At 42.8% G+C, this 16,092-nt stretch overlaps 1 protein-coding gene across 3 annotated transcripts in view; it reads right to left on the reverse strand.

Moving 5' to 3' along the window:
* MARCHF1 (membrane associated ring-CH-type finger 1) overlaps window positions 1-16,092 on the reverse strand; it is a 1,944,794-nt gene that overhangs the window by 857,875 nt on the left and 1,070,827 nt on the right. The gene's annotated exons all lie outside the window — the stretch shown is intronic.

Genomic DNA, 16,092 nt, shown 5'->3' on the forward strand with positions numbered 1-16,092 from the left:
CAAGAATTGGAGGACCTAGTCAGGCGATTAGTAGTTTTCTTGGCTAACGGTCGGAGAGGTACTGTGGTGCAGCATTGTTGAGGCATTTGTGGGCCAGCGAAGTGTGTTCCTGTGTTCTTCTTTGGCCAATCAAACATCACTGCACTGTCTCTAGTGCGGCATTGTGGAGTTGGATGCACACAGAGTATCACATTGTTTTGCCAAAGTAAATTACAATGTGGTTATCTACTTCAACAAAATCACTTCGATGTCAGGGGGTACATATGTATATTTTAGGGTAAGAGGTACAGGTCAGGTGGTGGGGTTTGGGGTGGCGTGGTAGTTTTGGGGAACGGGTAGTATGGGGAGACCTCCCATTTAAAATAAAATGGTGAAGTAATTTGAAGTCATTTCGTTTACCATGTAATTTATTTCAGCAACAGAACAATTGAACGGGACACAGAAAGCAGATACACAAGTTCTTAGGTGTCTGTTGGTGTGGCCGTTTGATCCCTTGGTCACCGCTCCTGGGTCCTGATGTAGGAGATAGGTATACAGTCTAGGTCTATGACTGGGCTCACAGAGACAACACCCTCGAGTTAAAGTGCCATTTTTTGTTGGTGATATTTTCATATGGTAGAATTATCTAAGTAGTACATAGGTTGTAAAATTATATGGCATACATTAGTATTGCATTAATATGGACTCCATTGTATCATTGATGATGGGGTATAATATCAAGACCGAGCAAGAATAAATGGGGCCATCACAGAGAAAAACTCCAGCGGTTCCATCGAGTGCTTCATTTGTAAGACTATAAGTGCCAAGGCCCAAATATGTTCTAGCACTTGGGGCAGGCAACTCCCATCTCACTGTAGCCACCACTCATGGCTACACCCGACAGCGTCTGCATATTTAGAGCTGCAATTTCCATTGGATATTGTGGGTGAAAGATGCACTAACGATAACAGCGACGAAATATATAGATTCCATTCAATATAAAATAACATAGGATACTACTTTAAAGTAAATATTTATGTGCTTCTTTAAATACCTCATCATTGTCAACTTGCTTGGATGTTATAGGTGGCAAGTGTAAAAATGCTGACCATTGATCAACAGAAAAAAGAGCAAATGTGCTTTCCTCCGGTATCAGGTAATTATGTCCCCATACATAATGTTACTGGGAAAAGCCATTGGTGACATTATATATGGTAACATTATGTATGGGGACGGGTTGCGGAGATGTCCCCTGCTCCCCTTGTAAAACAAATAATAATTCAGGGGTTGTGGGGTCTCCCCCACATATTCAATGTAATAATGCCTCTGCAAAAACAGTGACTATTTTGTCAGGAGGCATTTTTGCGGGAACATTTTTACATGGAACCTTTCCTCCTGTGGTAGATTGACTGATGAATGCATGAAAAAACATTACTGAACTGTTGAACTGCAGCAACATCTGTGTGTATAGGTTTGTACTCATGACAGGCAAGCCCCCTTAACCAGTGGCCTTTTCCCTAGCCTTGCCCTTGTGTTTGTGCTGTGTGCTGGTGGCTTCATTCTTGTCAAACCACATTGCTGTGGTAGTGTTGCCAGTTATTGCAGCACCAGAAATGCACCATTGTTATGCACGAAGACTGGAGCAGTGTGAGGGCATTCCGATTATAAGCAAACAAATTTATCACCTTCCAGCTCGTTGTTAGCAATGAAACAAGCACTGTCCTGCCCACCTGCATCATCAGGTTCAAGAATAACAATGAGTCGGCCCAGGACGAATTGACCAGGGCCAGTGCACACTATTGTTGCTAGTTGTGTGACAACTACTGAATGAGAGCTAAAATAATAAAGTTGCCAAAACACTACATCATAATCAGACTGAGTTTGAGAAAATAAGTTCCGGGGTACAAAATGAAGTGCCAGTACTGAGCCCTGGCAAACTCCCTCACAAATGTAGCACTGGTTCCTTTACTTTGTAAAGTGACAGTGACATTTGGTAGTTTGCTATTCGTACTGTTTGCTTTAGATAGGATACAGTACTTCCAAAGCTTGCTTTTTACTCAAACGTTCATTTATGTGTTAGTAACGGAATGCTGCGGTAAATAAAGAGGAAGCCATCTTGGAATGCGTTGATCTTATTCTAGGGCTCCACTTAACCCTATGCGCTACTTCTCCTCAAATACCACGTGCTTGTAGTTGATGGTTATGGGTGCAATTATAGAACAATGGAAGACACCGTTTAGGTTCAAAACGTCAACAGGCCTCGGCAAAAAAAGCGAATTTGAAAGCACACATTCAACTATTCACAGTACCCTTATTACGAAACAAGGTTAATTCCTAAGCGAACAATGGAACAGAATGTATTGCCGCACAAATAACGCCAAGTCCAAATGTTCCCACTAGGGCGCTTTGAACATTTTAAAGAAATTGGACCAGGGCTTTGTGTTTACAGTTCTAAGGGTCTGTTTCAGAAAAAAATGAAATACATTCACAGAGGAAATTACTAAAACCCAAAGGTGAGAAAATATAATATGGGCCTTCGCTGTAAAAACAGGAATGAATAAATGTTCTTTAATCGAGTTGAATTATTCACACATCCAACAAACGAGCTGCCAGCCAAACATTGCAGACTGGCCAACAACGAATTTCCAAGCAGAGACTCTGATTCTGCAAATTGTCTGAAGATAGGCTCAAAAGTAAATCAAAAATTGGTAACACTGCAGTGAATTCATTATATTTCCCAGAACAGTATTTGTTTAAACGTTGTTTGAGTCTCAGCCATGTTTCCGCTCTCTCAATTGAATTGAGAAGAACATCGTTCAATGTTCTTGGATTTTCCATGTTTCATTCTGCTGTGTTTTTTGTTCGACTTCTTTGTTTCTAAAGGTACAGTAGGGCACTCAGTGAATGTCTGATCGACCCAGAATTTTTTTGCTAACGGGATGCAGCACTGGTCTTGTAAACCCACCCCAGAGCCATTTTGCGGAAGGATCAATGTTTTTAAACCCAGAGTCGCGTTCTAAGCAAAAGGTCCAAAGAACAATGAATGTGCATGAAAACATTGTACGCCTTTAATCTCAGTGGAAATGATCTGCATATCGTTAGTCCTGACAACATGAAAGGATTTTTAACATTGGTGGCTTGAGGGTCCCAGCCCTGGGTAAAGATATATCATTCTCAAACAGTTATTTTGCATTGGACCTTTTTACCAATAATAGCAGTGATTGCATGATGTCACTTCTTTATGTATCACTTCAAATCTCTTGAATCCTGGCAGGATGACAGCATCCTTCACGCTTCTGGAGTCGATAAATGAGCAAGATTAAATCACGTTCTCACTATTGCTACAAGGTGGAGCTGTCGGGAATCCGTCAGAAAGCAATATATACAAAATGTGATGGTGTTAATTTTATTTAAAAGGAAGAGTACATCATGTGATTTGGCAGGAACAGAGACATCAACCCCTTCTGACGCACAGAATTTGGAAGAATTTTCTTTCAAGGAATTATAGATCACAACACTGGAGGATGTGAATGGAATGGATTTATCACACGAGTTAGGCAATATTCCTTTCATCGTCACTGAGGAGGGAATGATGTGCTAGAAGCAATACACCTTCCTGCACATACACTGGCTGCTCTGTAAATCTACCAGGGAACAACATAATTGAAAACCCCACAGATGGAAACTGTTTAAGATTGATGCATCAAGCTCCCCCGGTCCTCGTCAATTTTGTACGTTTCAGTGAGATGTGTGATTGGTAACTTTCTGAGCAAGATATGACCACAATCTGGAAAGCAGATGCGTTTGTATTATTCATTAGCTGTGTGAGCACACTTGGAATTCACTTTGTGTCTTAACTCTTTTGCTATCAAGAGATGATTTTGCTAAAGAGACCTTGTGTGGGCTACGATTTCTAGCAAAAGCTTGGCTTGTTGACTGGTCTATGTTTGTGTTTAGTCTTTGAACTACATGCAATGTTGTGACAGTCGTGGCCTTAGTCTTTTGACTGAGGGTGTCAAGAACCAGCACTTAGAGAAAGTGTCTGGCATGTCCATGGGCACCCATGAGCTATTGTTCAAAAGGTGTGAACCTTACAGCGGCACAAGGCATGAGTGCATTTTAGAAGATCTGTCTGTGTGCTCTTGGAAACAATGATGACAGTGTTTCATAGTGCTGACCAGGAAGTGGAGAATAGTAGCAGCGTCTCCTAGGCATGTTTAGTGCTTGGACAATCTCATTTTAATGCATCATTAATGTTGGCAACAGACTGGGACTTCCAGCAGCCACGTTAGTACTGGTTACTATTCCCACCTGGATGGGCACAATGGCCATCCTCTGTGCCCTTTAGAAGTGTCCTACACACAGACCCATGCCTCATCAAGGGTCTACGTAGATACAACCACATCACCCTGGTCCTCATTGACCTACACTGGCTCCCACTGCATGCACAAATCACCTTCAAGTCTTGCTGCATCATCTATAAGGCAGTTGCCCTCAAGTCATCCAGCTACCTCGTGTAGAAACTCAGCATCTTAGGTGGACAGCTCACCACCATAAGCCATGACATGTGCAGACTTCAAATCTGCCACTGCAAAAAGGAAAGTACCAGAAAACAAGCCTTCTCTGCCCACGCCCCAAGATTATGCAACCTCCTCACCGTCAGCATCAGACTCGGCCCCAATCTCCTACAATTCAGAAAAGAACTCAAGAACCATCTCTTCAAGGAGTCTCTCCTCTTCAACACCTAGGCCATCACGTCACCCCTCATGCCATCTGACTCACTAGACGCCGCCCGCCCGTTCTTCCCCACCACGCTGTACAGATATGCCCCTCTGTATCCTACCCCCGCTGTATATCTGTTCTGTTGTTACCTCTGAAATGTGCTCTGTTATGCATCTGTAATGTTGGATACCTCTGTAAAGTGCTCCGGTGCTTCTCAAAGGGAGGTCCGCGCTCAATAAATCTAATAATAATATTACTGATCCAATAACCCAGTGGGGATTATCATGCAGTGAGTAGAGGTAGTGAATTTGTTATAGTTTTCAGAGAAGTAAAAAGGAGCAGCCGAAGAAGGTTTAGTTTGACTACTGTGTACAAACCATTGTCGGTTACAATTCTTTGCATAAGTTTTGAAAAGGATTTCATCTGCATTTAAAGAACCATCTCAGCGGTATGTCAATACTGACATTAAGCACCCTGAGGAGCCCATCTCAGTTCCATCATTTTTAGATACCCCCTGCTTGTAAACAGATTGCTGACTTTTACTAATCTCAACACCTTTGACTAGGATTAGCAACTGGGATGTTTCAAGGACATAACATAGACCCTTGCCGATGCATTTTAGACTGTGTGCCCATCTTCAGGGTGGGCTCTATAGATACATAACATTGGACAAACGTTTAAGTATAGACCTCAAATTTACAATCTAAAATAAACATCTCAAATTCAGGAATGAGTTCATAAACACAATTTTATACCGCTTTACTAAGAACAGAGGAGGCTTTTCGACTCCCTAGGCGCCTGGATAGAAGAGTCCTTCTAATTTAACCTGCTCTGGACAGTAACTTGAGGCAATACAACTCTAGATCCCCTGCAATATAATAGGCATTTTAAGGAAATATGTCTGAAACATGTGTATGGTGTCGTCACTAATGCAGAAGGGATCATGCTTGTGGGCTACTGAACAATGACATTGTAGGTATCATGGAATTACTCTTACCTAAGTGTCTATGTTAGATTTAGACACTTGTAGAGGATACTAGACAATGTTATCTGATGTAATACATTGATTGCTCCGGGAACAGCTCCAATAAATAATATGCCTCCTCAGCACGGGTGCATACTCAGTCTAACTGAGTATTAAATAATCTGTGGCTTGTATGCACAAAATGATTCCTTACCATTAATATGGTGTAGACTATGCTCAGTTCTCTGATGTTGATAGAAGTTCTGTAGATGAAGAAAGCCACACACAAATGCGTGTGTTATGTGTCTGGCAGTGCTGGGGAGCTCTGTGTTGTTAAGCTACTGCTGAACTGTACTGGAGGATAAGTTAGCAAGAATGCGTATTACCTTGTAAGCAGTAATCTTGATAGGAAATGGGCTCCAAATTAGATTGAGTCAGTGTGGTGCAATGTGGATCAGTGGTCAGCTTTTCGAATCAGCACATCTGTCTTGCCTTGGAATGGAGTCGTTCCCATGGCTGCAATGGCGTGAATGTTATAAATGCTGCTAACGGCATCCTGGTGCCATAGCGTGGTCACGTGAATGTGAGGCATCATGAGGGTGGTGTGCCGTTACCATGGAAACAACTGCTGGTTTGGAAAGTATAATGTGTCGAGCATCGTCACGTAAACCTGCGGCAATGCTTGTAATGACACAGTGAGCAAATGTCTTATGTATGCTAGAGCATAGACTGATGAGGGCTATAGTTCAACTTGGAGTAACTTGGAGTAACAAAGCATTACCCTGCTACTGCCAATTATAACTTTGTGGACAATTGGTTCCTGTTTGGGAGCTCCCTTTGAACTCTGTCTTGCATGCATATTAGGTAACAGAACAATGTGACACATGAAAAAATAACTCACTTGGAGATCTGTGTGTCTACACATTTGCTAAATTATCCCAAGAGCTTGTGTTTGAATCAGCTATTATGCAGTCCACATACACAACTCAGTTGGAGAATAATACTTTAAATATACACATGATCTCTTACTAATATTCCAACAGTGTTTACGGTACAATTTGATTTCATGTACGGTCTATAGTATTATGTCTATTTAGATGCTTAAAGCATTCACAGTGATCTGAGTGACCTGCAGCCCTTTAAGATGAGTAGCAATACCCTTGAGATGGATGGGGATGCAGACTTAATTCATACATCAATAATCAAACGACTCAGGTAGTTGGCAAAAAGGATAACTCTTTTAATACCAATTATCTAAAACAGGGAGTACAACCGACATCAACGGATGTCTCAGCACAAATTCTCTCAATTCATCTTAGAAAAAAGCATTCTTTTATAGCAAAAAATCGCCATAGGTGACATCAACTTACGTATTTACTAACGTCATCCTACATTGCACACTGTAAAACCTATTGAAGAATGTGATAGGGTCTAAGGGAATATCTAAGTATACATTCTATACTAGTATGGGACAGTGAAAGAAAGTAATTGGTTTCTTAACATCACGTAGGGCTACTAAGCCCTCCCCTTAAACAGGTCACTATGAACTTTACTAAATACACAACGTCCTATTGGCTACACAAACTATAGGACCCTTGATTACGTGGTCCCCTACAATTGGTTGGCACTCTAACCTTTGTCAGTACCTTTCCTCCTGCGATAGCAGCATGCAGGCTGGGCTCCCAGGTGAGCTCGTCTTGACCATAGCTTCCCACCTATTAGCATATGCATCTATCATCACCTCAGTGGTCTGCTGCCAATTAGGACTTTGAACCTGTCCTTGGGAGTGTTCTTAGCTCTGGAGAATTCAGGGAGTGTCAGCACACTTTGCCCTCATGTGTCGGTGTGACCATCTTGTTCGTCCAACTTCATCGTTCCAAGTGACTAAAGACCACACAATCGCGCCTCTCGTGTATTAAAAATACTATTTTCTAATAGACGTCTGACATCTTTCTTGTTTGGGTCATGCCTTCTCAACAGGAGTTTTGTTCTTTCACACGATTTGTATCCAATGTATGCCCACTCCAGCCTGATAAGACCTTGGCTTCTTGGCTTTCTGAGGTTCACTTGGTCATTCTTTTGTTTTCTTACTGCAACACACTGGTAAAGAGTCCTTCCTTTACTATCCCAGCTCTGCTATAGTTCGTAGTAGAAACATTCAATTTTTTCTCACTTATGCATTTATGTATATGTTGTCGCATGCCGCAATTTATTCACTATAAAGCTAGCCTCAAGAATACTTTGTCTGCTTGCGTTTCTCTGCATCTGTGCATGTGTAAACTGGCTTGATATCTTCATCAGTTCTGTGGCATAAGCTTCTTCACCTTGGTCCCAAGATGTCACTTATCATTGATACTTTCTTGATGCCTTATAGAATATCTGCATTCTCTTTTCTCTGCATCTCGTCTCTGAATGTCAGCTTGACTCTGTATGACGTCACCATTTGTCTTGGCTGTTCACGTGCAGTGCCTCTTCCGGGATTTCATTCAAATGGCCATCATGCTTTATTGTATGCAAGTATGGGTTTCTGAATGGGAACCTTGCTTCCAGGATTCTCCTTGGTATCAGTATTCTTAGTGGTACCGCACGTGTCTCACACTCTGGTTCCAAACATATAGGCAATATGGCCGAAATTGGTTGAGTTGGGGGTACTTGACTCCTTCTCTACAACAGTAATTATTGGATACATTCCCTGTTAATGCACCCATTGTACTACGTGCAGTTATTCATATTCAGATGACAGACTAACCAAGCAGCAAAGGAAATCGCATAATTCATGGCTTCATGCCATAATACATCCCTATACACAACATTAATCGATATCATCAAACTTCTTGCATCTCAAGGTCTTACTACTTTATGGTGTTCCCAAATACATCTGAGTACAACAAAATATGATTGGAAGCATTTGTAGAAAGTTGGGATGTACACGAGTGAGACATCAGCTACTCTCATGTCCATGAAATATAGAGTCTTGTGGTTTGAAATGCTCAATATTTTCCTAAGTGTTTCTGCCTGTATTTGAGGATGACCCACCATAATGCTTATACATGGCTTCCAGGTGACCATCCCTGGTTTTGTATTAGGCATTGTAATATATTTGTTTATGTATTTATTTTAATTCGTATATAGTGCAACTCGGCCATGGGCCTCAGTGCGTACAAAGAACATAAAGAAGACGAACCACAAAGTGGCAGAGCAGCAGCGTAGATGGGAAGGATTGGAGCCTGGTTGACTGGTTTACCCGGAGATGAACTGTTAATCACAAATAACAGAACAAATCCAACTCTTCATTCAGGCCATTAGGGGATAAGATATTGGAGGAGCCACACATTTGCTTGAAACTCGCATTAGTTCTTTTTTTTTTTTAATATGTTTTCTCTCATAAAAATCTAGCACCATCTTCTAATTGAACAAGAGATTTGTTGGGACTAAATGTTGCACGTGTCACTTTATATGCTGCTATTGTTGGGCAATTGATGGAGTTTTATTTGTACAGGCTTTGTTTCTTTTATTGATGTATAATTGTGTTATTTTATTGTGAAATGTCTGATTTGCTAACCATACCACAATTAAATTAAAAGCAAATCTGTTTTTTTACATTTGTTGCAATGTTTTGAATTGGATGCCATTTGTAAAGAAAGAAAGACTTTATAATCTACTAAGTGCAGAGGTATAGCTATCACACTAGGGGCGTATTGCTTTGGTGTGTCCCTTACCTGGGAATATTGCAGAACATGTAGTGGCAGACCACAATAATGGCTGGTGTTCCTTTTCTGTCCCAGCATTTCAAAGTTTTGCTTTTGTCTGCCTATGTTTCAACCTAATATTCTACCACATTGGGTTGAATGTTCTAATAAAGCAAAATAACCCACTTTCACAGACCTTTGCCAGATGGTAACGTATTTTGACCTGCCATAAAGGCCCTATTATATCCTACCTGGTATCGGCTATTGGAATGGTAACAGTATTACTTAAATATTCCATCACACATTCCAATTGTCAATAAAAGTTACACCATTGGTGCTAGACTTACTTACCGAATGAACATAGAATCACACAACAGTCTCAGTTTACAAAACCAATCCCACGGTTCCCTAGATGTGTCTCACAAGGTTAGTTTCAGAAGGACATGGCCTTAGTAGCCTACCACTCTTCGTGAGACTACCTCTACCAAACAGATGAACTGGCTGGGAGAATAATAACTCAAACTACTCCAACTCAAATCCTTGGTCTTTCAATCTTTTACAAGCCTCCTGAGTTGCCAGATCATGCATGGATTAGTTTCAAGATCCTATGCACATCATCAACAGGTATAATATGTGGCTAGCTACACGTCTAAGGGTTCCATGTGATTATGTCCTCTGGGAAAAAGTCGCCAGGTAGGCAAGTTTTTTGCCAGCACCACCAAAAGCCTTCCCCCACATATTCTAGGATGGGTGCAATTATCTATTCTAACTCCAGTCCTAGAATATTGGGCGAAAGTGCTTGATTTTCGTGGGAGTGCAAATTTGGGGATATGTCACCACATGCAAACTTTTCCCAGGCAAAATTATCACTGGATACCCATGTAGAGCGTTGGCCTCTAACATGAGAGCAGTCTGCACTTCATAAGTTTAGCCTTTCATCCATCTGGGGTCTAAAAGTCAAGTACCAATGAAAATGGGCTAATAATAAGACCTTTTATTAAAGCAGATAACAGCTGGAGGATTGCGGCATGACGTGCGATGTAAGAACACAATATAATTATAACAAAAACTATTTGAAATGTTGGCCTAGTGCCTGCAAGTTAAATCATGTGGTTACATTTGTGTGGGTGACATTTTTGTTTCAAGGTGAAAGGATTTATCCTAGAACAAATGTCAACTTCTGTACATGCGAAATATGCCCAAAAGTGAAGAACTGTCAATTGTGTGGTGTGCCCATTTCCTGTGTGGCTTATTTCCTGACAGGCCGCTTTCATCGAACATCGGACTGTAGGGATTGCTGCATGCACTTTTCCTGCATTGAACAAAACAGGTTGAAGGTCCCACGGGTATCAAAAACCGATAAGGAGTGGGGCAGTTGTGGGATGAGTTGTTGTTTCGTAAAGGAGGGAGGGGACAGGCTCTTGGGATGGAATGAGCGGCACCTACCAGAAGATCAGGGGCTCTTGTAGTATCCCTGACACCAGAGAAGGGTGGAGGCGCAGAAGGCTGATGAGGGGCCGAAGGGCACAGGCTCAGGGGTGTTCACCGCACAAGAGGAAAGTTGGGGTTGGGAACGAAATTCCCAGATAACGCCAAACAGTTCTCAGCAAAATAGTCCGCGTGGAATTTTCATGGAACCATTTGGACAACAACGTATTGTGCAAAAGCAAATTGTATGCAACTAGGAACATTTTGAAAACAAATGGCAATGATGGTAGGGTTAGAGGATAATGCAGATGGGCAAGATATCCCTTGCCCATTCCCTTTGATAACCCCGATCCGTGCAGCTTTTCACCCAAATATGAATAGTCTCAGAGAACCTCAACGCTTAGGGCCCGATTCACAAAAATTGTTTTTCAATCTGAAAATCCCATTGAGAAACGCTTTGTAAATCGTTTCTTGCTGGTAGAAGTTAGTGTGTATGACTGTCTTTCTTTCTCCGGCCCTAGCACTAAGAAACCACTCAGTGTCATATGTGCGCTGCACAAATCTGTCTAACATTTGAATGAATAAGCAGTTGAAATGAGGAACACATGAATAAGGGAAGCACTATGGTGGAAAGGTTGCTGATTTACAAAACAAGAGCAAATGATTTCCTCCGAAGCACTCTCAGCATAACGTGCTCCAATCGCAAGCAGGAGCAATATGCATAAGCAGGGCAATTATCAGAGTGCATGGCCCACAAACACCAGATGCCGCTGCTTTGATGTTATGCTCAAGGATTATGTAGAACGGGGAGCAGTTCTGTCAAAAACACAGTATCAGCAACTCCAATATGCAAATTAATTTAGAAGCACATACTTGTTTAAATGTTTCTCTAAACTCCAGATATAACAGTATTTTACTTACTAAATAAATGAGCTTGTTCTACATTAGAATTCACCCAGCACAGATAATTGAACATTGTGCATGGTACCCTATTGTACAAAAACGCAATGCTGCCGTGTGAAATGGCATGCCACAGCACTGCGGTAGTGTGAACAGGGTAGACACTGCGCAAATGACACTTACCAATCACTAAAAGTCTACTTGGATGGGCCCTGGCATATTGGCTGGTGCAAAGATGCCTCCTCAACAGCCATTTTGCAACAAAGGCAGACTGTGTGTCCTTGCCCGCACTGCCTGGATTAGATTCAGAGATCACCCAGACTGGAATTGCTGGGGGAAGGCATCCCCTCATTTTGCCTGGGAAAAGAGACCATCGGTCTGATTTACAAAAACGTTTTTCAATGGGAAAATGTAATAGCAAAGTACCTATGAGAAACTGCCACTTCCTAGCAAAGCAGGCACTAAGCAAGGCACTTGCGGCTTGGGGGCATATTCCATAAATGGAACAGGCACCGGGGAATAACACATTCCCTCTTTTGCATGGGACATAGTTTATGTTCTGGCTCTTTGGAGGAGGGAAGTTGTTGTTTGCTTATCTATTGCTATCAAAGGTTGAACTTTCAAGATTTTTACGAGTAGAGTGGGGTTATATGAGATACAGGAAAAATCTTGATCAGAGAGTGAATTAAAAGCATCTCCAGAAAGAAGCACATTGTGAATACTCCATATGTGCCAGAGGACCTAGAATGTTTATTTACACAGAAAGGTTTAGTAAAATGGTAAAACCCCCAGTCCTCAGGGTGCAGGAGTTCATGTGAAGTCATTGCTATTTCCAAGCTGGACAGTCTTTCCATCAGTGTTAATTATCCTTAGATCGACGGTTCCCTATACATACATATTGGGAGGGGGCTACTGACCTCCACCCACCTTGCCCAACTTGCCCACTGCTCACGCCTTCCCCACCCTACTTTCATCTGACTGCTTGCTCTTGCTGATGCACACCCACACGCTTTCATAGGTGCAATTGCCTTCATTTGTAGTGCAAATAAAGGTTTGCGCGGGTGAGAGTGAAGAGTAGTGATAAGATTAGCTAGGTAGAAGGGTGCGGCAGAGTCTACAGCAATAGCAAAGGAAAGGAGATCATTTTTGTAGGTTAGAAGGTCCTTGAGCCACCTGATGATGTTGCATGTCCATATTGAGGATGTGCTTTTGAGGTGGACAAAGAGTTAAGGCATAATTAGAGGGACAATGGTGTGTGAAAGGACAGCAGAGCACCAGATTGAAATCAGAGAAGACCTGCTCAATAGAAGAGGAGGGAGTGAGAGCTACAGATAGAAAGGAGGACTGGTCTACAACTAGTTAGGGGGCCAGGAGGTCAAGCTTTAATGTATATAATTTAGATATGGGGGGTTGGAGGTGGAGAAAGTGTAGGAGGAACAGAAACATTGAATTGGCGGGTAGAGTGGTCAGACGAGTACAATTCCATTGTAAGACTGGAGATGAAGAGTTGGGGCGAGAAATACAAAGTCAAGATAGTTCCCATGTGAATGAGTGGGTAGTTTGTGAAGGAAGCCAAAGGAGTGGTCAGAAAGCAGGGAGTGAATTTCAACTTTGTTAATGGGGAGATGTGTGGGAGTTTCACGCCACACTTGGGTATGAGTCGGGCTTCGGTGAGAATAGAGTCAATGACTAGATCTAGGTCAGAGAGGATACCAAGACAGGAGGGTTGTAGAAGTAGGTTAGCAGTGAATTCAAACAAGTGTGGTAGCAGGTCAGAAGATGGAATAGAGGCAGAGGGTTGGGTCTTACTGATAAGGCCAACACCACTTCCTCCTTCAGATGTGCAGGAGGAGTGCACAAAAGCAGCAAAGTCAGAATGTAAGATGGCAGTGGTAACAGAGTCCTGAGCCATAATCCATGTAGCAATAATACCTATGGGAACAAGAGGAATTTTGTGAGAGCAATGAAGGATGTAATTTTGCAAACAGATTGGAAATTCCAAAACTTGCTGGAATGAGTAATGGGAGAGGGAAGGGAACATGACTAAGTACTACAGGACAGGTGAGAAGGATAGATGGGGTTCGAGTAGGATAGTTAGCCAGAAGGGCTCTTGAGAATGGGGCATTGAGCAGGGGCCTGATGGGGTGCATTGGAGATTGTGTGGAAGCGATACAAGGTATGGTCCCGGGAGGCAGTCTGCATGGGAAAGCAGAATTATACGGAGAGAATGAGGAGAAGTAGTAGTAGTGGTGGTAATAGGAGGAGCAAGGGGAGTGAGGGCGTAGTGATGGCTAAAAGAGAGAATGGTAGGGCAGAAGGCTGTGTGTGATAGGAATGAGTGCTAAAGTACACACAGTGTAGTTCCAGTCCAAGCACCCAAAATACAGTACGCCTGGTTAAGTAGGACCATAGGTGACAAGAATACAATGAAACAGTTTATGCACACCTATAGGTGTCCAAAATGCAGTATAACAGGATAGGAAGGACCATAGGCAACCAAACTACAGTCACTGGTTATGCAGGGCCATTGTGACATGACTGCAGTATCACAGGTTAACCAGAGCCCTAGGTGACAAACCACAGCATAATAGACTAGTGTGGACATGGACAACCACAATAGAGTATCACAAGAAAAGCAGCACTATAGGCGACCATAATAAGTAGCACAGGTGGTAGTGGGAGATTAGTACAACGTTACAGGGGTAGCACAGTAATATTGAGTCACATTGAGGTCAGTGGATGGCCAAAGAGGAATGCGCACTCCTGTTGAAGATGGTGGTGGTTCAGACAAATGTGTGTAACTGCCCTTTGGCAGATGGTCAGATGATCACTGGATAAGAACAGGAAGAAGAAAAGGCGAGGGTGCCTAGGTCAGCTAAGGCCTGTGCAGGGCCAAACAGAACATGCACTTAGATTGGGATCCCTTTGATGTGCATGACAGGTGATGTGCCATCTAGTGCTGGGGGATTAAATGAGTGTCAGGTGACCTTCACTAGCCAGTTGGGAGTGCGCTTGATTCACTTATGATGGCTGTAAAGACAATGCCAGGTGGGATATGGCATGAATGGGCCCCAGCACATTACGGGAGGGACTACCAGCTGCGTTTGAAGGCCATTGGCATATCTAGACTGGAGTGGTCAAGAGTAACTTGCATGATGGTGTGAATATCTTCCTACCTTATGGTCACAGGGCCTTCCCTAGCCATTGGGACGCATGCATGCTTCAGTTACTCCCATTCATGCACATTCCAGAGGATCATAGAAGGCCAATTTAACTTCCTGTCCATCATACTTCAGGCACTCAAAATATGGATGGACCAGAAGGGATGCAAGCTAATTGATTCAAACACAGTACTGCTGATTGTATTGCCAGATCACCTTATGAACCAAACCAACACTATAAACCTGATGCTACGCTTCCTCAAGTCTTAAAAAGAAATAGACAGGAATCATGAAATAGTCTATGTTTCCAATCCCATTCTAAAATCTATCTCACAGTCTTGATTGATATCCTCAAACTTCTGACTTAAGCCTCTGTAAAACATCACATCTTTCTTTCCACCAAGAAACCACTCTGTGGTTGTTGACACACTCATCAGCGTGAGACTCGAAAACGAACAGTGCTCTACATGCAAGCCTCCTGACCCATCCCCAGCCCCTACCACAAGCAGCAGATTGGTTGTTTGAAAAAGCCACAAAATGCATCGGGACAGCAGATCATTGGTTTGACAAATGTTCAACCAGTCTTGTCCCACATTAGGAGCTTTTACCTCACCTAAATATGCTTGGAAGTTACAGCCACAAATGCCTACAGGAAAAATGGTGCACTAGTAACGCTGATGTATTTTGTGCTCTTCCCACTGCAACCCCCAGTCCACCTCTCTAGCAAAGCCTTGTGCTCGAGCTTGTCTAGGGCCTCCCCACATCTTTGCAACAAGCTTCCTGCAGGGATCCATAATGCATATAATCTCATGAACCTCAGGGTGTTTCTCAAAGCCTACATGGCTTAAGCCATACTACCTATGCTCCTCTCTTACCCATGGCGGTCAGGAACCATAACTGGAAGCCTAAGCTTCCTTATAGCACAACGTTCCACCTCACCATCTGTAATCAATCAATTCATGGTAATCTATTTCCCTGAGCCAGGAATCAGGCTGACATTAGAAGAGTAGCCCAGGGGGCTGTGCTTTTGGACTCTTTGGGCCTCATTACGATCGTGGCGGTCCGGAAATAACGGTGGCGGTAAACCCGCCGCCACCGTTGTTTCCGGACCGCCTGATCCCGACCCCTGCAGGCGGGAGGTGATGTTCCCGCCAGGTCTGACCTGGCGGGTTTAACACCGCCCGCCTGCAGGCGGACGAGGAAACACCGGCAGCATTACAAGATGCTGCCGGTGTTTCCATGATCCCGA

This window comes from Ambystoma mexicanum, chromosome 6q (genome assembly GCF_040938575.1).
Source record: "Ambystoma mexicanum isolate Mex_15411 chromosome 6q, UKY_AmexF1_1, whole genome shotgun sequence".
NCBI lineage: Eukaryota > Metazoa > Chordata > Amphibia > Caudata > Ambystomatidae > Ambystoma > Ambystoma mexicanum.